Source organism: Anabrus simplex, chromosome 13 (genome assembly GCF_040414725.1).
Source record: "Anabrus simplex isolate iqAnaSimp1 chromosome 13, ASM4041472v1, whole genome shotgun sequence".
Classification (NCBI taxonomy): Eukaryota; Metazoa; Arthropoda; class Insecta; order Orthoptera; family Tettigoniidae; genus Anabrus; species Anabrus simplex.
The window spans coordinates 77,931,853-77,946,630 of record NC_090277.1 but is presented as its reverse complement, the minus strand read 5'-3'; the positions used below and the strand labels follow the sequence as shown (position 1 = coordinate 77,946,630).

The 14,778-nt window shown below is 38.6% G+C and overlaps 1 long non-coding RNA gene across 1 annotated transcript in view; it reads left to right on the top strand.

Annotated features, from left to right (window-relative positions):
- The first annotated feature begins 206 nt into the window (after positions 1 to 206).
- The window catches only part of LOC137502895 (uncharacterized), a 59,562-nt gene continuing 44,990 nt past the window's right edge, over positions 207 to 14,778 (top strand). The window contains exons 1-3 of the long non-coding RNA XR_011018905.1: positions 207 to 330; positions 2,700 to 2,771; positions 6,445 to 6,566. This is a non-coding gene — a long non-coding RNA (uncharacterized lncRNA). The remainder of the gene's footprint in view (positions 331 to 2,699; positions 2,772 to 6,444; positions 6,567 to 14,778) is intronic.

The following is a 14,778-nucleotide window of genomic DNA, read 5'->3' as shown; positions in this document are numbered from 1 at the left end:
TACAGTGTTTGGCACGTATGTGTGTACTCACCTGAAGGCATTACATCTTCCACGTACTGTTAACAGATGGCAGCACTAGACTTAAAACTGAAACTGCTGATAACAACTCCTCTTATAACCGGGTTTACCTGTATTAAGAACCTTCTGTAGTGGGCAGTACTTTGACATTCCTAGAAATAGAACAAACATCTGATTAATGGTGTAAAGATCCCTTACGTGGATTTTTTATCATAATTAATATTTTTTGGTTTATTATAGGTCAGCAGTCATCTTTCAGGTGCCAGCAGAATGGACTTGGAACCTCCAGCTTGGTGAATTTTTAATTTTTAGGTGAGTACTTGTAAATTGTATTTTATTAAACCGTTTGGAACCTCCAGGTTGGTGGTTTAATATTTTGGAGTGTACGGGGTGAGTGAGAAATACAGCTGTATATTTGATCGATTCCTTATGTCGAATTATAACTCTTACAAATGAAAGAATGATCCCGTTATAAAGTCAAGGCCTGACACTATCAACATACAACAATGCAATAAAAAGCATCAACAATACCGAGTCGCATAATTGCCTCAAACTGTTTGCCGTTAACATCACAGCATAGTCGACAGCACTTTGGAAAATCGCTCATTGCTTTCTGATACACGGTGGCACGAATTTCTTCCAAAGTACTGTTTTCAGCATGTCGATGTCTCATGGTTTTCGAGCATAAACTTTCTCATTCAAATGCCCCCCCCCCGCCAGTAATCACAGGCTGTGAAATTGGGAGAGCAAGCTGGCCATTCTGTCGGCCCTCTCCTTCCCACCCACCTGTTTGGTAATTCACAACTCAAATTTCCCTTGCCGCAATAGCCTAGTTGTGTCAATTAACATTCCCATTCACCTGGAACACAGCTTCGTCTGAAAAATACAAACCAAGATTCGTCAGTTTCACATTCCATTATGACAAATTCACACAGTTGCAACCGCCTGTCAGAGTCATCGTCACTCAGTTCATGAACACAAATCGGCTTGAAAGTCCTGTACTTCTCACGTCTCAAAACACGAGAGACACTGGACTCACTTATGTCAAGTTCATGTGCACCTTGGCGTGTTGATTTCCTACAGTCAGCAGTACCAATGTTGTGTTAGAATCACGTCTCACGCGTCTCGCAGCTTCATGATCGTTCTGAAAAGCAGTCTCCTATGCAGCTACAGTAACTTGCTGCTGCATATTCTGTGCCATTTTGGTTAACAATGTAACCGATTTTGTTGTTGCATTATTGTGTGTCGATCGTAAGGAGCCTTTTAAATCTAAGAATTACATTTTTTGTCCGTATTGAACTGAGAAAGTAAGATAGGTAACTTAAAGGGTCCACCTATTCAATACAAATAAATGCTATAATGTTTATTTACAACATATTTTTACTTGGAACTAGTTTCAACGCTCTTTAGTGTCATCTTCAGCCAAAATGGAGCCTTGGCGCTCTGACGGTGCCGTTCTTCAATCTGTAAGTTATAATCAAACATCAGCAATCGATCAGACGTATAGCCGTATTTCTGACTCACCTTCACTTGTAAATTGTATTTTATAAAACATTAAGAACCTTCAGTAGTTGGCAGTTCTTAACTCTCTCCCTCGGATCTTTGAGGCTACTCAAATGCAGCTTTCCAGACATCTTTTTTCTCTTAACCACTCCAGATCTGTAGAGCCAACATTTGAACAGTGATAAATATAAAACTACTACTCCTGTATACCTGTAATTTATGCATGTAACAATGTGGCAAAGGAAAATTAAAATTTCACTAACCGAAATTGGGCATATTAAAATAATTTTGAAAATTTATAGCGGGCGATTAGAACAGCCAGAGAGACGTAACTCATTGTTCAAATATACCAGTTCTTTTTTTATTTCTAAGGGCATATTTCATTTTGAAAAATTCATTTTTACTATAATACAAATTATGTACTTGTAGGTCCCCATTTTCAATCCTCTTTATTTTGTTGCTTTATTTTCGCATACTTGTTTGTATTGTCTGCCGAATGTTGAAAAAAGTCCTCACCAAAATACAATGAATACTAGTCGAACACACTTGATCCTACCTGTAAGTTGTGTAAAACACCTGGATATTCAGTGTGTATATCGAGTATGATATAACCCAAATTATTAGACCATTGTACAGGCGTAGGCGTAATTTGTCTTCGCCAATGGAGGTCCGTCATCTTCCTGCACTTAACACTCCTCATCTTCAAATCCTTCGATTTCTATTTCAAAATCACTACCACCACTCAACACATTTGTCCTGCAAAGCTATGGTATTTCCTCATCAGTAACAGCGAGCCGTCATTTCAGTTTACCTCAAGTGCGGCCTTGCCCTGATACATGCGTCACATATTTCCAAAGGCATTTAAACTACTATGCAAAGATGAATAAACATTATGATACATAGCAATCTTTTCTAAATCCTCCGTGCTAAGAGTGCCAGTAGTTAACTCTAAAATTCACCAAAAGATGGCAGAGGTACCCGCTCCTAAAACTCAGGTATGACATGTACGACATGTGACGGGCTGTGATTCCTTTTTCACTACCGCATAAGTTAGTACAGTATGTTAGGGAGAGGGTTTAAGACATTCCTATAATAAATGAAAATACATCTGATATGTGGTGTAAAAAACCCTTACATGGATCTTCTTATCATAACTAATATTTTTTGGTTTATTATAGGTCAGGAAGTCATCTATCAGTTGCCAGCAGAATGGACTTGGAACCTCCAGATGGCTGAAATTTAATTTTTAGGTGAGTACTTGTAAATTGCATTTTATTAATATGTTAGCTGCCGTGGGGATCCAATCAGACAGGCATTATAGATATTTATTAATACCTAAACCAGGTCGACAACAGCTGGTTGCTAGTTAATGTGAAATGGAATTCTTATTCTAAATGCATGTATTCTAGCGTGGAAAAATATTAACCACGGTATATCTTGAGACTCTTTGGTAATCTGATAATGTAACGCTGTCACCGACTCGGTCTGCTACAAAGCATAGAACACTTACAAAATTATGCCATATGCGATGTTACTGATTGGGTCAACATATGATTTTACATAGCTACGACAAAGATGAAATTAAGAATTAGAACGAACTATTTGACATTACAATTTTTTTCAGCGGGGAGATGTAATGATGGATGGCGAAGGGACCCATTCGCTGTGGAAGGCTTAGTGGCCAGGTAAGAGCCTGCATTTGGCAGCATAAGAAATTTTAGTTGGCGACCACTCTTGGCGGGCTACGACGTTCAGTTTCGGATCTCAAGCCAGCGAGCTCCCTGGTTGCATGTACATAATCACTGATGGACTTTGATATTGTGAAAATAAGCAAACCGTGTGGCTCTAAGTTCTCGCGCCAAATCTCCCATTTATTATAGTGATGGATGAAATCATAAAACAGAGTATCAGTAGTGATGAAGTGAATGCTTTGGTATTTGCAGATGATGTGGTGATTTCGGAAAAGGGAGAAAAGGGAGTACAAAGGAGACTGGACATTTGGAATGAAAATCTTAAGGAGTTTGGAATGGTAATTAGTAAAAAGAAAACTGTAGTACCGGTAATGCACTGTGAAAAAGAGAAAAAGAAGCCAAGTGAACATAGATGGAGAACAGTTAGAGAATGTGGAACAGTTTACGTATCTGGGTAGCATTATTAATGGAACTTATGAAATCAACCCTGAAATTAATAACAGACTAAGTAAAGGTACAATATTTTATCATCAAGTCAGAGAGCTTTTATGGGATGACTAAGTACCCAAGAGAACAAAATTTACATTATATAAACAGTATTTCATACCAAATGTGCATATGGACTAGAAACGCTGGTAATTAACAAGATACAAGATAGTAAGATCCAAGCAGTAGAATTGAAATTTTTAAGAATATTGGTTAAAAAGATAAGAAGACATAGATACAATACAAAATATTAAAATCAGAGAAGAGCTAAAATAGAACTGTTAGTACAGAAGATACAGAAAGCACGACTGAGATGGTTCGGACATGTAAAAAAATATGGGAAAGGAACTGGTAGCAAGAAGGGAATTGATAAGAGAATTAAGGGAAAGAGACCAGTTGGAAGACCGAGAAGATGGTGAATGGATCAGATTTGGAAGGACATTAGAGAAGCTGGATTGGATGTGGTAGAAGTAGTGGAGAAGGAAACGTGGAAGGACAGAAAGGAGTGGAGGAGGCTTGTTAACCACACCCAGGCGACTGGAGTGGGACAATGATGATGATGTTTGAGTGCCATTACTGTATTGTTTGTAAACAAACCTTCACGGGCTCTACTTTGCTTTCTTTTTCATTTTATTTCATAGATTCTCGTTCGCTGTGAGTTACTGACATCTGTGTATGTCTTGTCATTTGCTTGATTGTATACATTTTTAGTACAATGTGTGTCTAAATATTGGCGCCTTCATTAAGGAAAATTAGTGATGAAGTATGGCAAAAAGATGAAAGTGATGAATCTGATTTTGAGGATGTGGGGAATGAACCAACAGATTCCGAGTCCAATTCAGAATATGCATAAGCTATTTCTTTGCATCAAATATCGTAAAGTGAAAGTGAAGACGAGCCAGCCTTTACAGCAGCCTGTCGTAAGAACTTGGTCTAAGGTCAGGCCTCCTGAGCAGGACATGCCAATACATTTCCCTAATATTTTCAAGAATATACCTCTCAGAGTGTTGAAACGTTTGCTAATGCATTACAGGTATATCTCAGTTTGTTTTTGACATTTTTTAGTTTTGTGTACATATGATCAAAATTTTATTATTATTTTGAATTTAGGAACAGACTGTACTTTTTCCTAGTGAAAACACGACAATCCTCAATGTATTAGCTTTACGTAGTTATATAAAACTCATATTTTATTTAGACAAGTAGCAGCTGCTACCACAAGATTTAACATTGCAAATTCTAGCGTTAAGTAAATGTGCCAACCTGATCGGTTTATGGTTTGTTATCAGTACACATTCACAGTAAAAATAGGAAATACTGTAAGGAGAAACCATGTTTCATTCAAAATGGCACCTTAGTGGGCGTCGCCAAATGTAGCATGGCAGCTAACATGTCGAACACTGAGAAAAGAGAGAGAGGGCAGTACTTAGATATTCCTAGCAATAGAAGTGCTCACATCTATTTATAAATAAAATAACATGTCCTATCTCACTCACTCACTGATTCGTCATCATCGAGCCAAAACTACTGGACACAAAGGAATGAAATTTTGAGGATACATTTATATTACAGTGTAGGGGCTGACTAAGGGAGGATTTTTTAATATTCCATCACAAAGGGGTGAAAGAGGGGGAGGGGGGTGTAGGGGCTGACTAAGGGAGGATTTTTTAATATTCCGTCACTAAGGGGTGAAAGAGGGGGGGAGTGTCTAAATGAGTATGTCTATATCTCAAAAACTTAACAGTTTACAGATTTAAAATTGGCATTTGAAATCTCCCTTAAAAGCAAAGAAAAATTAACTTAGGCAGGGTTGCGGGGTGAAAAAAGTGAAAAACGGGTTAATTTTTAAAATTAGTATATCTCACTTAACGAAGTGTCACTAAAAGTTTCGCAGATAGTACATTTCCTCTAAGGCAACACCTTAATGGTTTTGTGAGGAAGGTGTAGTGTCAATGGATCAACTAAGTTTAATTCAATAGACCGGTTGAAACCAGCTTTCCTATTGGAAGAAAATATCAATACCTTCACTGGCCCCTCAACGTACCAAACCTGCCAAAACATCACCAGATCAGGATGCATGGTTCTTTTTCCTGGTAACAACTAGTCTGAAATATAGTACGGAACACCCTTAAGGCCGCCACACACAGATAAGCTACTTTAAGCTATGCTATGGTAGGTCGCCCGTTAAAGATGGCTTCTTTATAGGCCGCTGCCATCAAGGACAAAGAAAGAGGAAAAGATTCCATGTACATGAAATTGGAGGAAGATATTCGTGGTGAATTCAATCATTTGATTCAAGCATTGCAGGGAAATGATGAAAAATTAAAAATTACTTTTGTCTAAATCAGGAACTGTTTCGTGAACTTCGCTCTGTTAAGAAAAAATGAATATGAGTGCCCAAGTTATAGAATGAAGGTTAAAATGTAGGTAAAAGCAATATTCTTGTATCTTTTCAAATGGTGTTTTATCCTTTGCCTTCCATGATGCTTAACAAACACAGAAACAGTTTATGCAATATAATAGCTGCTGTATTGAGGTAATTCACGAAAGCCACACATATAAAAATGACTGTTTACTAGACGCCAGGTAAGAAAGTGATCGTACGTGAAGCCAGCTGCAGCTATGAAAGTCGCCTCCTGTAAAATTTAGCTTGGCATTGCTTAGGTTAGCTTTCTGTGTGTAGTGGCCCTTACATGGATATTTTTAAAACCATATCTGATAAACCTAACTTTTTTTTAAATTATAGGTTAGCCAGTCACCACACCCGGGAAGCTGGAGCTGGAACAGGATGATGACGTCAGCCAGTCTTCTCTCTCTTGACAACAGAATGGACTTGGAATCTCCAGATTGGTGAAGTTTCAAATTATGGTGAGTACTTGTTTTCATTAAACTTCCTGTTAATGACCTGTGATTCTTGTAACAGTGTTGAGGAAATTATTGTTTGCATATAAACAGTGGTTGGTTGTTATTGATGTTTGCACCTGGTTAGGAATTATGTTGACTATTCTTGTCACAAATTGAGACAGATGATGTGTAAAAATTGGCTCATTAATGTAAAAGCATTGTCGGTGAACCTTCGCTGTGATCTCATGGATGCGAAAAAGTTCTCCCAGAACTAGAGTGTTTATCGTAGAGATGGGAGAGATTGGGAGTTTGCATACTGGTGAAAGAAGAATTTTTAAACTGAAAAATTAAGAATAAGAAATATGAAATTCTAGGTGTAAGGTTCATCTGTAAAATGAATAAGCAAGTTTGTATTTCAGGTATTCACAAAATAGTTTTTAACGGTATTTATGGCTAGACTAAACAAACTATATGAATAAAGAATCACAATAAAGCATTTTGCAGATGATGTAATACTATATAGACTAATAAATAGGATACAGGTTTGTTAGCAACTGCAAAAGGACCTCGGCAGTGTTATGATGGCAAACTGGGGGAAAAGGCAGATTGTAAGTTTCACCCACCAAAAGTAAAAGTCCTCTTGGTTTTAATTACAGTGTTGATGGGATGAAAGTTCCTTCTGGGGATCTCTGTAAGTACCTACGTTTTAATATAAGGAAAGATCTCTGTTAGGGTATTCACAGTAATGGGATTGTAAATAAAGGGTACAGATTTCTTCATATGGTAGTGAGGGTATTTAGAGGTTGTAGCAAGGGTGTATAAGTCTTGTTACATCCCAAATTAGAGTATGGTTGTAGTGTACGTGACACTCACCAGGATTACTTGATTCTTTGTCTTAGAGCAATTCAGTCCAGTGACTGATTTGCCCCTGCGATGAGTCTTCTCCAACTGCATCCTGAGTTCACTAGAAATGTCATCATGAATGTCTTTCTTTCTCCTGGTAATTTACCTTCCAAAATTTCGATCAACATATTCCTATGTCGAGGCTTATCTCCCATCCAACAAAGTTGTCTCTTCCTAATCTGACTAAACAGCTGTCTCTTTTCTTGGACATTGTTCAATACCTCAGTGCTGGTCTTCTCGACCTAACTTACCCAAGCAGCCGATGCCAACACATCTCAAAGTCTTCCTTCTCTCTTTCCTAGCGTTTATCCCAAAGTATGGGGTCGGCTGTTTTGCTACATCTCCTCCATTTCGTCCTATTGTGGACATCCTCAGGTTTTAAACCAACGTTGTTCATGTCGGCCTTGATATTGTCAGTCCACCGCATTAAAGGCCTTCCACGTGATCGTATTCCTCCCGGATCAACTTGGAGAGCTGTTTTAGCAACTGAGCCCTCACTTTCTCCACAATTGGATTGACGCCAAGCGTTTGTCGAACATCTTCATTTCTTATGTGGTCACATCGAGTCAGTCCAAGAGTCCATCGAAGCATCTCAAAGTCTTCTAGCCTCTTAATATCACTCTTGGTTAACGTCCAGGTCTCAGCGCAATATAGCGCAACAGACCAAACATAAGATTTCATTATTCCTTTACATAACATGAGGGACATTTTTTTCTGGCATAGAAGCTACTGTTTATCTCTGAAGGCTCGCTTTGCTATTGCTGTTCGTGTTTTTATTTCTGTGTGACACAAGTTTTTCTGTTATGACCTGGCCAAGGTATTTGAACTGTGCTACTTGTTGTACAGACTCACCACTGATCATTATGTGCAATGCATGTGGGTTCCTTCTAAACATCATGAATTTTGCTTTATTAATATTCATTTTCATACCAAATTACTTAGCTTTTTAATTCAGCCTTAGCAAGATTTTGGATAAAATTGTACTACCCGCAACTACAGCTTGGTCGTTGGCAAATTTGATGGTCTGCATTAGTGTCCCTCCTGTTTTCACCCCAAGCTTGGTTTTTGTTATGGATTCATTAATGATTTTCTCAGCGAAGACATTAAACAGGATTAGTAAGAGCAGACAGCCTTGCCTCACTCCTTTCAGTATCTGTTCAGGGGCTGTTAGTTTGTTGCCAAACCTGGTAACTGTATTTTGATGTTTAAATAAATTGTATAACGGCTGTATCTTGCGGTGTGGGCAACCTATCTCAGTGAGAAGTGGAAACAGTTTGTTCCATGGCACTTTATCAAACGCTTACGTGAGAACTGGAAAAAATCAAAAGGAAAGCAGCACAATTTATTCTGAGTGATTTCCAACGAAAGAGTAATGTTAGGAAAATGTTGCAAACTTTAGGCTGGGAAGATTTAGGAATAAGGAGACAAGCTGCCTGACTAAGCAGGAGTTCCAAGCTGTCAGTGGTGAGATGGCATGCAGTGACATGAGTAGACGATTAACCCTTACCCCTGGAATTAAAGTTCTGTGTGTTGTCTCTACTACTCTTATTTTAATGTGTCTTTCTATCTTATATGATTTTAGAGATAGCACTTACTTTTAAATGATATATTTAGGCCTATAAATGTTTACAGCAAGCTATACGCGAGCCAATAAAAGCAATATGTACAATTAATGGCAAATTATTTTACATTATTATTATTACTATCGTTACCGTATACTGATTGGTTTCGTTAGTAATTTCACTGAACAAATTATCGGTCAAAAACAATTGAAAAACTCTAATCCAATCTCTGGTTTCATAATTTGCGGTGGTTCATATTTGGAAACCACTGTAAACGGCGATTTCTTGAAACCGAGAGCTCTTTATTTATGATTGCGCCAACCATCAGCATCAGCTGAATGTTGGTTTACGGTACCCAAGCCGCCCATCGCCAGTTCACTTGTAGGCACTGTCAAATGCGACGCGTGTAGTTGGCTCTCTTTTATTGTCTAGATGGAAACAGCTAACTTCAGTTTTATTCAGGTTAGGTTTAAGTTGCCACATATTGAAATATTTGTCCAATGTATGGAGTTCCTCCCTAAGTACAATTTCTGATGTTATGAAGTCATTGGATTGGGTATCTGCATATATGAATATAAGAATTTCCTAGAAGTAGTTTCTGGGAGATCTGCAGTGTAGATGTTGAACGGTAATAGAGCAAGAACTGAGCATTGTGGTAAGCCATCATTCAGTACATAAGGCGTGCTCACGCTGCCATATAAAAGTACCTCAAATTCTCAATTGTATACCATGTTGTTGAGAAGTGTCGCAAGGGTCTTACAGGGAATCATCTTCAAGAATTTCAGAATCATTCCTTGTCGCCAAACTGTATCACAGGTTTTTGTCAAGTCAACAAATACTGCAATGGTCTTCTTCTTGTTCTGAAACCCGTTCTCATTGTGGCTCTTGAGCGCCAATATTTGTTCACAGCAGCTTTGTTTTGGTCGGAATCTGGCTTGTTCAATTGGTATGTGTTGGAAGGCTGTAGTTGTGATTGTGTTATAGGTTAATTATTTCAATTAGCTTATAGCATATGCTTAAGAGTGCGACTGGACGATAATCCTCTGGACATTTTCCATTTTTCCCAGGCTTTAGAATGGCTACTATTTTGGTTCTCTTGAGCAGGGGTAGAAATCTACCATTTCTTAAGATGTCATTAAAGAATTTAACCAGCCAGTGTAGAGTTCTAGGACCACGATGTTTTAGGAACTCTGGATATATTCCATCCAGTCCAGGTGATTGGCCTGGTTTAATTTCTTTCAGACCGGGGAGTTGGCCGTGCGGTAGGAGCGCGCAGCTGTGAGCTTGCATCCGGGAGATAGTGGGTTCGAATCCCACTGTCGGCAGCCCTGAAGATGGTTTTCTGTGGTTTTCCATTTTCACACCAAGCGAATGCTGGGGCTGTACCTTAATTAAGGCCACGGCCGCTCCCTTCCAGCCGCCTGAGCACAAGGAGGGCCATGACGTTGCCCATGATTCACAAACTAGCGCGTTACTACAGTAATGCACACCATAAATCTCTTTTTAAATTCCTCTGCTCAAACTTCATCTGCTGCAACAGCCTCTCCTGTCATTTTAATGTTGTGAAAGCCAAAACGATGCATGAAGTGATCAAACCGTGAGCTCGCAGAGAAAGGTGTTGGATCGTCCTCTTTTTTTCGTTAAGTCTCCATACAAGCTCTTGGCTTTAGCTTGAATAGCAGCTCCAGAGAGAGGCATGTGTTGTTGGTTATGATGCTCAGTCAATGGCTTAGCATTCTTTCCATCACTTCCGAGCAAGATTTGGTCACTCTAGTCCCACTTAAGTCAGTAGAAAATTGAGCAGTTTTTCGAATTGATTCTGCATTGTCAAGAATACTTCGTACGGTTGATTCCCGAAGTCCCAAAGCACGCTGAATGTCAACAATACGCTCACTTTTCTCATGACATAGATGTTAATTCTCCTAGGAGACCTGAAATGTCCAATAACAAACCATTTATATTGGCTTTTCTCATGGCAATCCAAAATTTCTAACTTTGTTTCTAACGACTTTCATGCATGCTGCTTTCCTTTTTACAACATTTTAAATACTAAGTGTAACTTCACAGCTCTACTGACTGGAACTGATGATTCACATCTCGACAGACACGACAGAAGATGCGCGTAGAGATGCGCCTGCTCTGTACCTTGGCGTGCGACATTGTGTACATTACAGTGTGTGTACATGTGCGTACTCGCCTTACGGCATTACATCTTCCACATAGTGTTAACAGATTGCAGCACTAGACTTAAAACGGAAATTGTGGATAACAAATCCGCTTATAACCGGATTTACCTGTATTAAGAACCTTCTGTAGTGGGCAGTACTTTTACATTCCTAGAAATACAACAACATTTTATTAATAGTGTAAAGATACCTTACGTGGATTTTTTTATCATAATTAATATTTTTTGGTTTATTATAGGTCAGCAGTCATCTTTCAGATGCCAGTAGAATGGACTTGGAACCTCCAGATTGATGAAGTTTTAATTTTTAGGTGAGTACTTGTAAATTGTATTTTATTAAACCATTTGGAACCTCCAGGTTGGTGGTTTAATATTTTGGAGTGTACGGGGTGAGTCAGAAATACAGCTGTATGTTTGATCGATTCCTTATGTCGAATTATAACTCTTACAAATAAAAGAATGATCCCGTTATAAAGTCAAGGCCTGACACTATCAACATACAACAATGCAATAAAAAGCATCAACAATACCGAGTCGCATAATTGCCTCAAACTGTTTGCCGTTAACATCACAGCATAGTCGACAGCACTTTGGAAAATCGCTCATTGCTTTCTGATACACGGTGACACGAATTTCTTCCAAATTACTGTTTTCAGCATGTCGATGTCTCATGGTTTTCGAGCATAAACTTTCTCCTTCAAATGCCCCCCCCGCCAGTAATCACAGGCTGTGAAATCGGGAGAGCAAGCTGGCCATTCTGTCGGCCCTCTCCTTCCCACCCACCTGTTTGGTAATTCGCAATTCAAATTTCCCTTGCCGCAATAGCCTAGTTGTGTCGATTAACATTCCCATTCACAGCTTCGTCTGAAAAATACAAACCAAGATTCGTCAGTTTCACATTCCGTTATGAAAAATTCACACGGTTGCACCCGCCTGTCAGAGTCATCGTCACTCAGTTCATGAACACGAATCGGCTTGAAAGTCCTGTACTTCTCATGCCTCAAAACACGAGAGACACTGGACTCACTTATGTCAAGTTCATGTGCACCTTGGCGTGTTGATTTCCCACAGTCAGCAGTACCAATGTTGTGTTAAAATCACGTCTCACGCGTCTCACAGCTTCATGATCGTTCTGAAAAGCAGTCTCCTATGCAGGTACAGTAACTTGCGCTGCATATTCTGTGCCATTTTGGTTTACAATGTAATCGGTTTTGTTGTTGCATTGTTGTGTGTCGATAGTAAGGAGCCTTTTAAATCTAGAATTTCATTTTTTGTCCGTGTTGAACTGAGAACGTAAGATAGTTAACTTAATGGCTCCACCTTTTCAATACAAATAAATGTTATAATGTTTATTTACAACATATTTTTACTTGGAACTAGTTTCAACGCTATTTAGCGTCATCTTCAGCCAAAATGGAGCCTTGGCGCTCTGACGGTGCCATTCTTCAATCTGTTGGTTATAATCAAACATCAGCGATCGATCATCCATATAGCCGTATTTCTGACTCACCCTGCACTTGTAAATTGTATTTTATAAAACATTAAGCACCTTCAATAGTTGGCAGTCTTAATCCTCTCCCTCGGATCTTTGAGGCTACTCAAATGCAGCTTTCCATACATCTTTTTTCTCTTTACAACTCCAGATCTGTAGAGCCAACATTTGAACAGTGATAAATATAAAACTACTACTCCTGTATACCTGTAATTTTTGCATGTAACAATGTGGCAAAGGAAAATTAAAATTTCACTAACCGAAATTGGGCAGATTAAAATAATTTGAAAAATTTATAGCGAGCGATTAGAACAGCCAGAGAGATGTAACTCATTGTTCAAATATACCAGTTCTGTTTTTATTTCTAAGGGTATATTTAATTTTGAAAAATTTATTTTTACTATAATACAAATTATGTACTTGTAGGTTCCCATTTTCAATCCTCTTTATTTTGTTGCTTTATTTTTGCATACTGGTTTGTATTCTCTGCCGAATGTTGAAAAAAGTCCTCACCAAAATACAATGTAAAACTAGTCAAACACACTTGATCCTACCTGTTTGTGTAAAACACCTTGATATTCCGTGCGTATATCGAATGCGATATAATGCAAATTATTAGACCATTGTACAGGGGTAGGCCTAATTTGTTGAGATATCTTCGCCGGCTGAGGTCAATCATCTTCCCGCATTTAACACTTCTCACCTTCAAATCCTTCTATTTCTATTTCAAAATCACTACCACCACTGCTGTAGCTATCACCTCCTAACTCAACACATTTGTCCTGCAAAACTACGGTATTTCCTCATCAGTAACACCGAGCCGTCATTTCAGTTTACATCAAGTGCGGCCTTGCCGTGATACGTGCGTCACATATTTCCAAAGACATTTAAACTACTGTGCAAAGATGAATAAACATTATGATACATAGCAATCTTTTGTAAATCCTCCGTGCTAAGAGTGTGAGTAGTTAACTCTAAAATTCACCAAAAGATGGCAGAGGTACCCGCTCCTAAAACTCAGGTATGACCTAGTACGATATGTGACGGACTGTGATCCTTTTTTCACTACCGCTTAGTACAATATATTAGGGAGAGGGTTAAGACATTCTTATAATAAATGAAAATACATCTGATATGTGGTGTAAAAAACCCTTACATGGATCTTTTTATCATAACTAATATTTTTTGGTTTATTATAGGTCAGGAAGTCATCTATCAGTTGCCAGCAGAATGGACTTGGAACCTACAGATTGCTGAAATTTAATTTTTAAGTGAGTACTTCTAAATTGCATTTTACTAATATGTTAGCTGCCGTTGGAGTCCAATCAGACAGGCATTATAGATATTTATTAATACCTAAACCAGGTCGACAACAGCTGGTTGCTAGTTAATGTGAAATGGAATTCTTATTCTAACTGCATGTATTCTAGCGTGGAAGAAATTAACCGTGGTATATGTTGAGACTCTTTGGTAATCTGATAATGTAAACGCTGTCACCCGACTCGGTCTGCTACAAAGCATAGAACACTTACAAAATGATGCCATATGTGATGTTACTGATTGAATCAACATATGATTTTACATAGCAACAACAAAGATGAAATTAAGAATTAGAACGAACTATTTGACATTACAATTTTTTTCAGCGGGGAGATGTAATGATGGATGGCGAAGGGACCCATTCGCTGTGGAAGGCTTAGTGGCCAGGTAAGAGCCTGCATTTGGCAGCATAAGAAATTTTAGTTGGCGACCACTCTTGGTGGGCTACGACGTTCAGTTTCGGATCTCAAGCCAGCGAGCTCCCTGGTTGCATGTACATAATCACTGATGGACTTTGATATTGTGAAAATAAGCAAACCGTGTGGCTCTAAGTTCTCGCGCCAAATCTCCCATTTATTATAGTGATGGATGAAATCATAAAACAGAGTATCAGTAGTGATGAAGTGAATGCTTTGGTATTTGCAGATGATGTGGTGATTTCGGAAAAGGGAGAAAAGGGAGTACAAAGGAGACTGGACATTTGGAATGAAAATCTTAAGGAGTTTGGAATGGTAATTAGTAAAAAGAAAACTGTAGTACCGGTAATGCACTGTG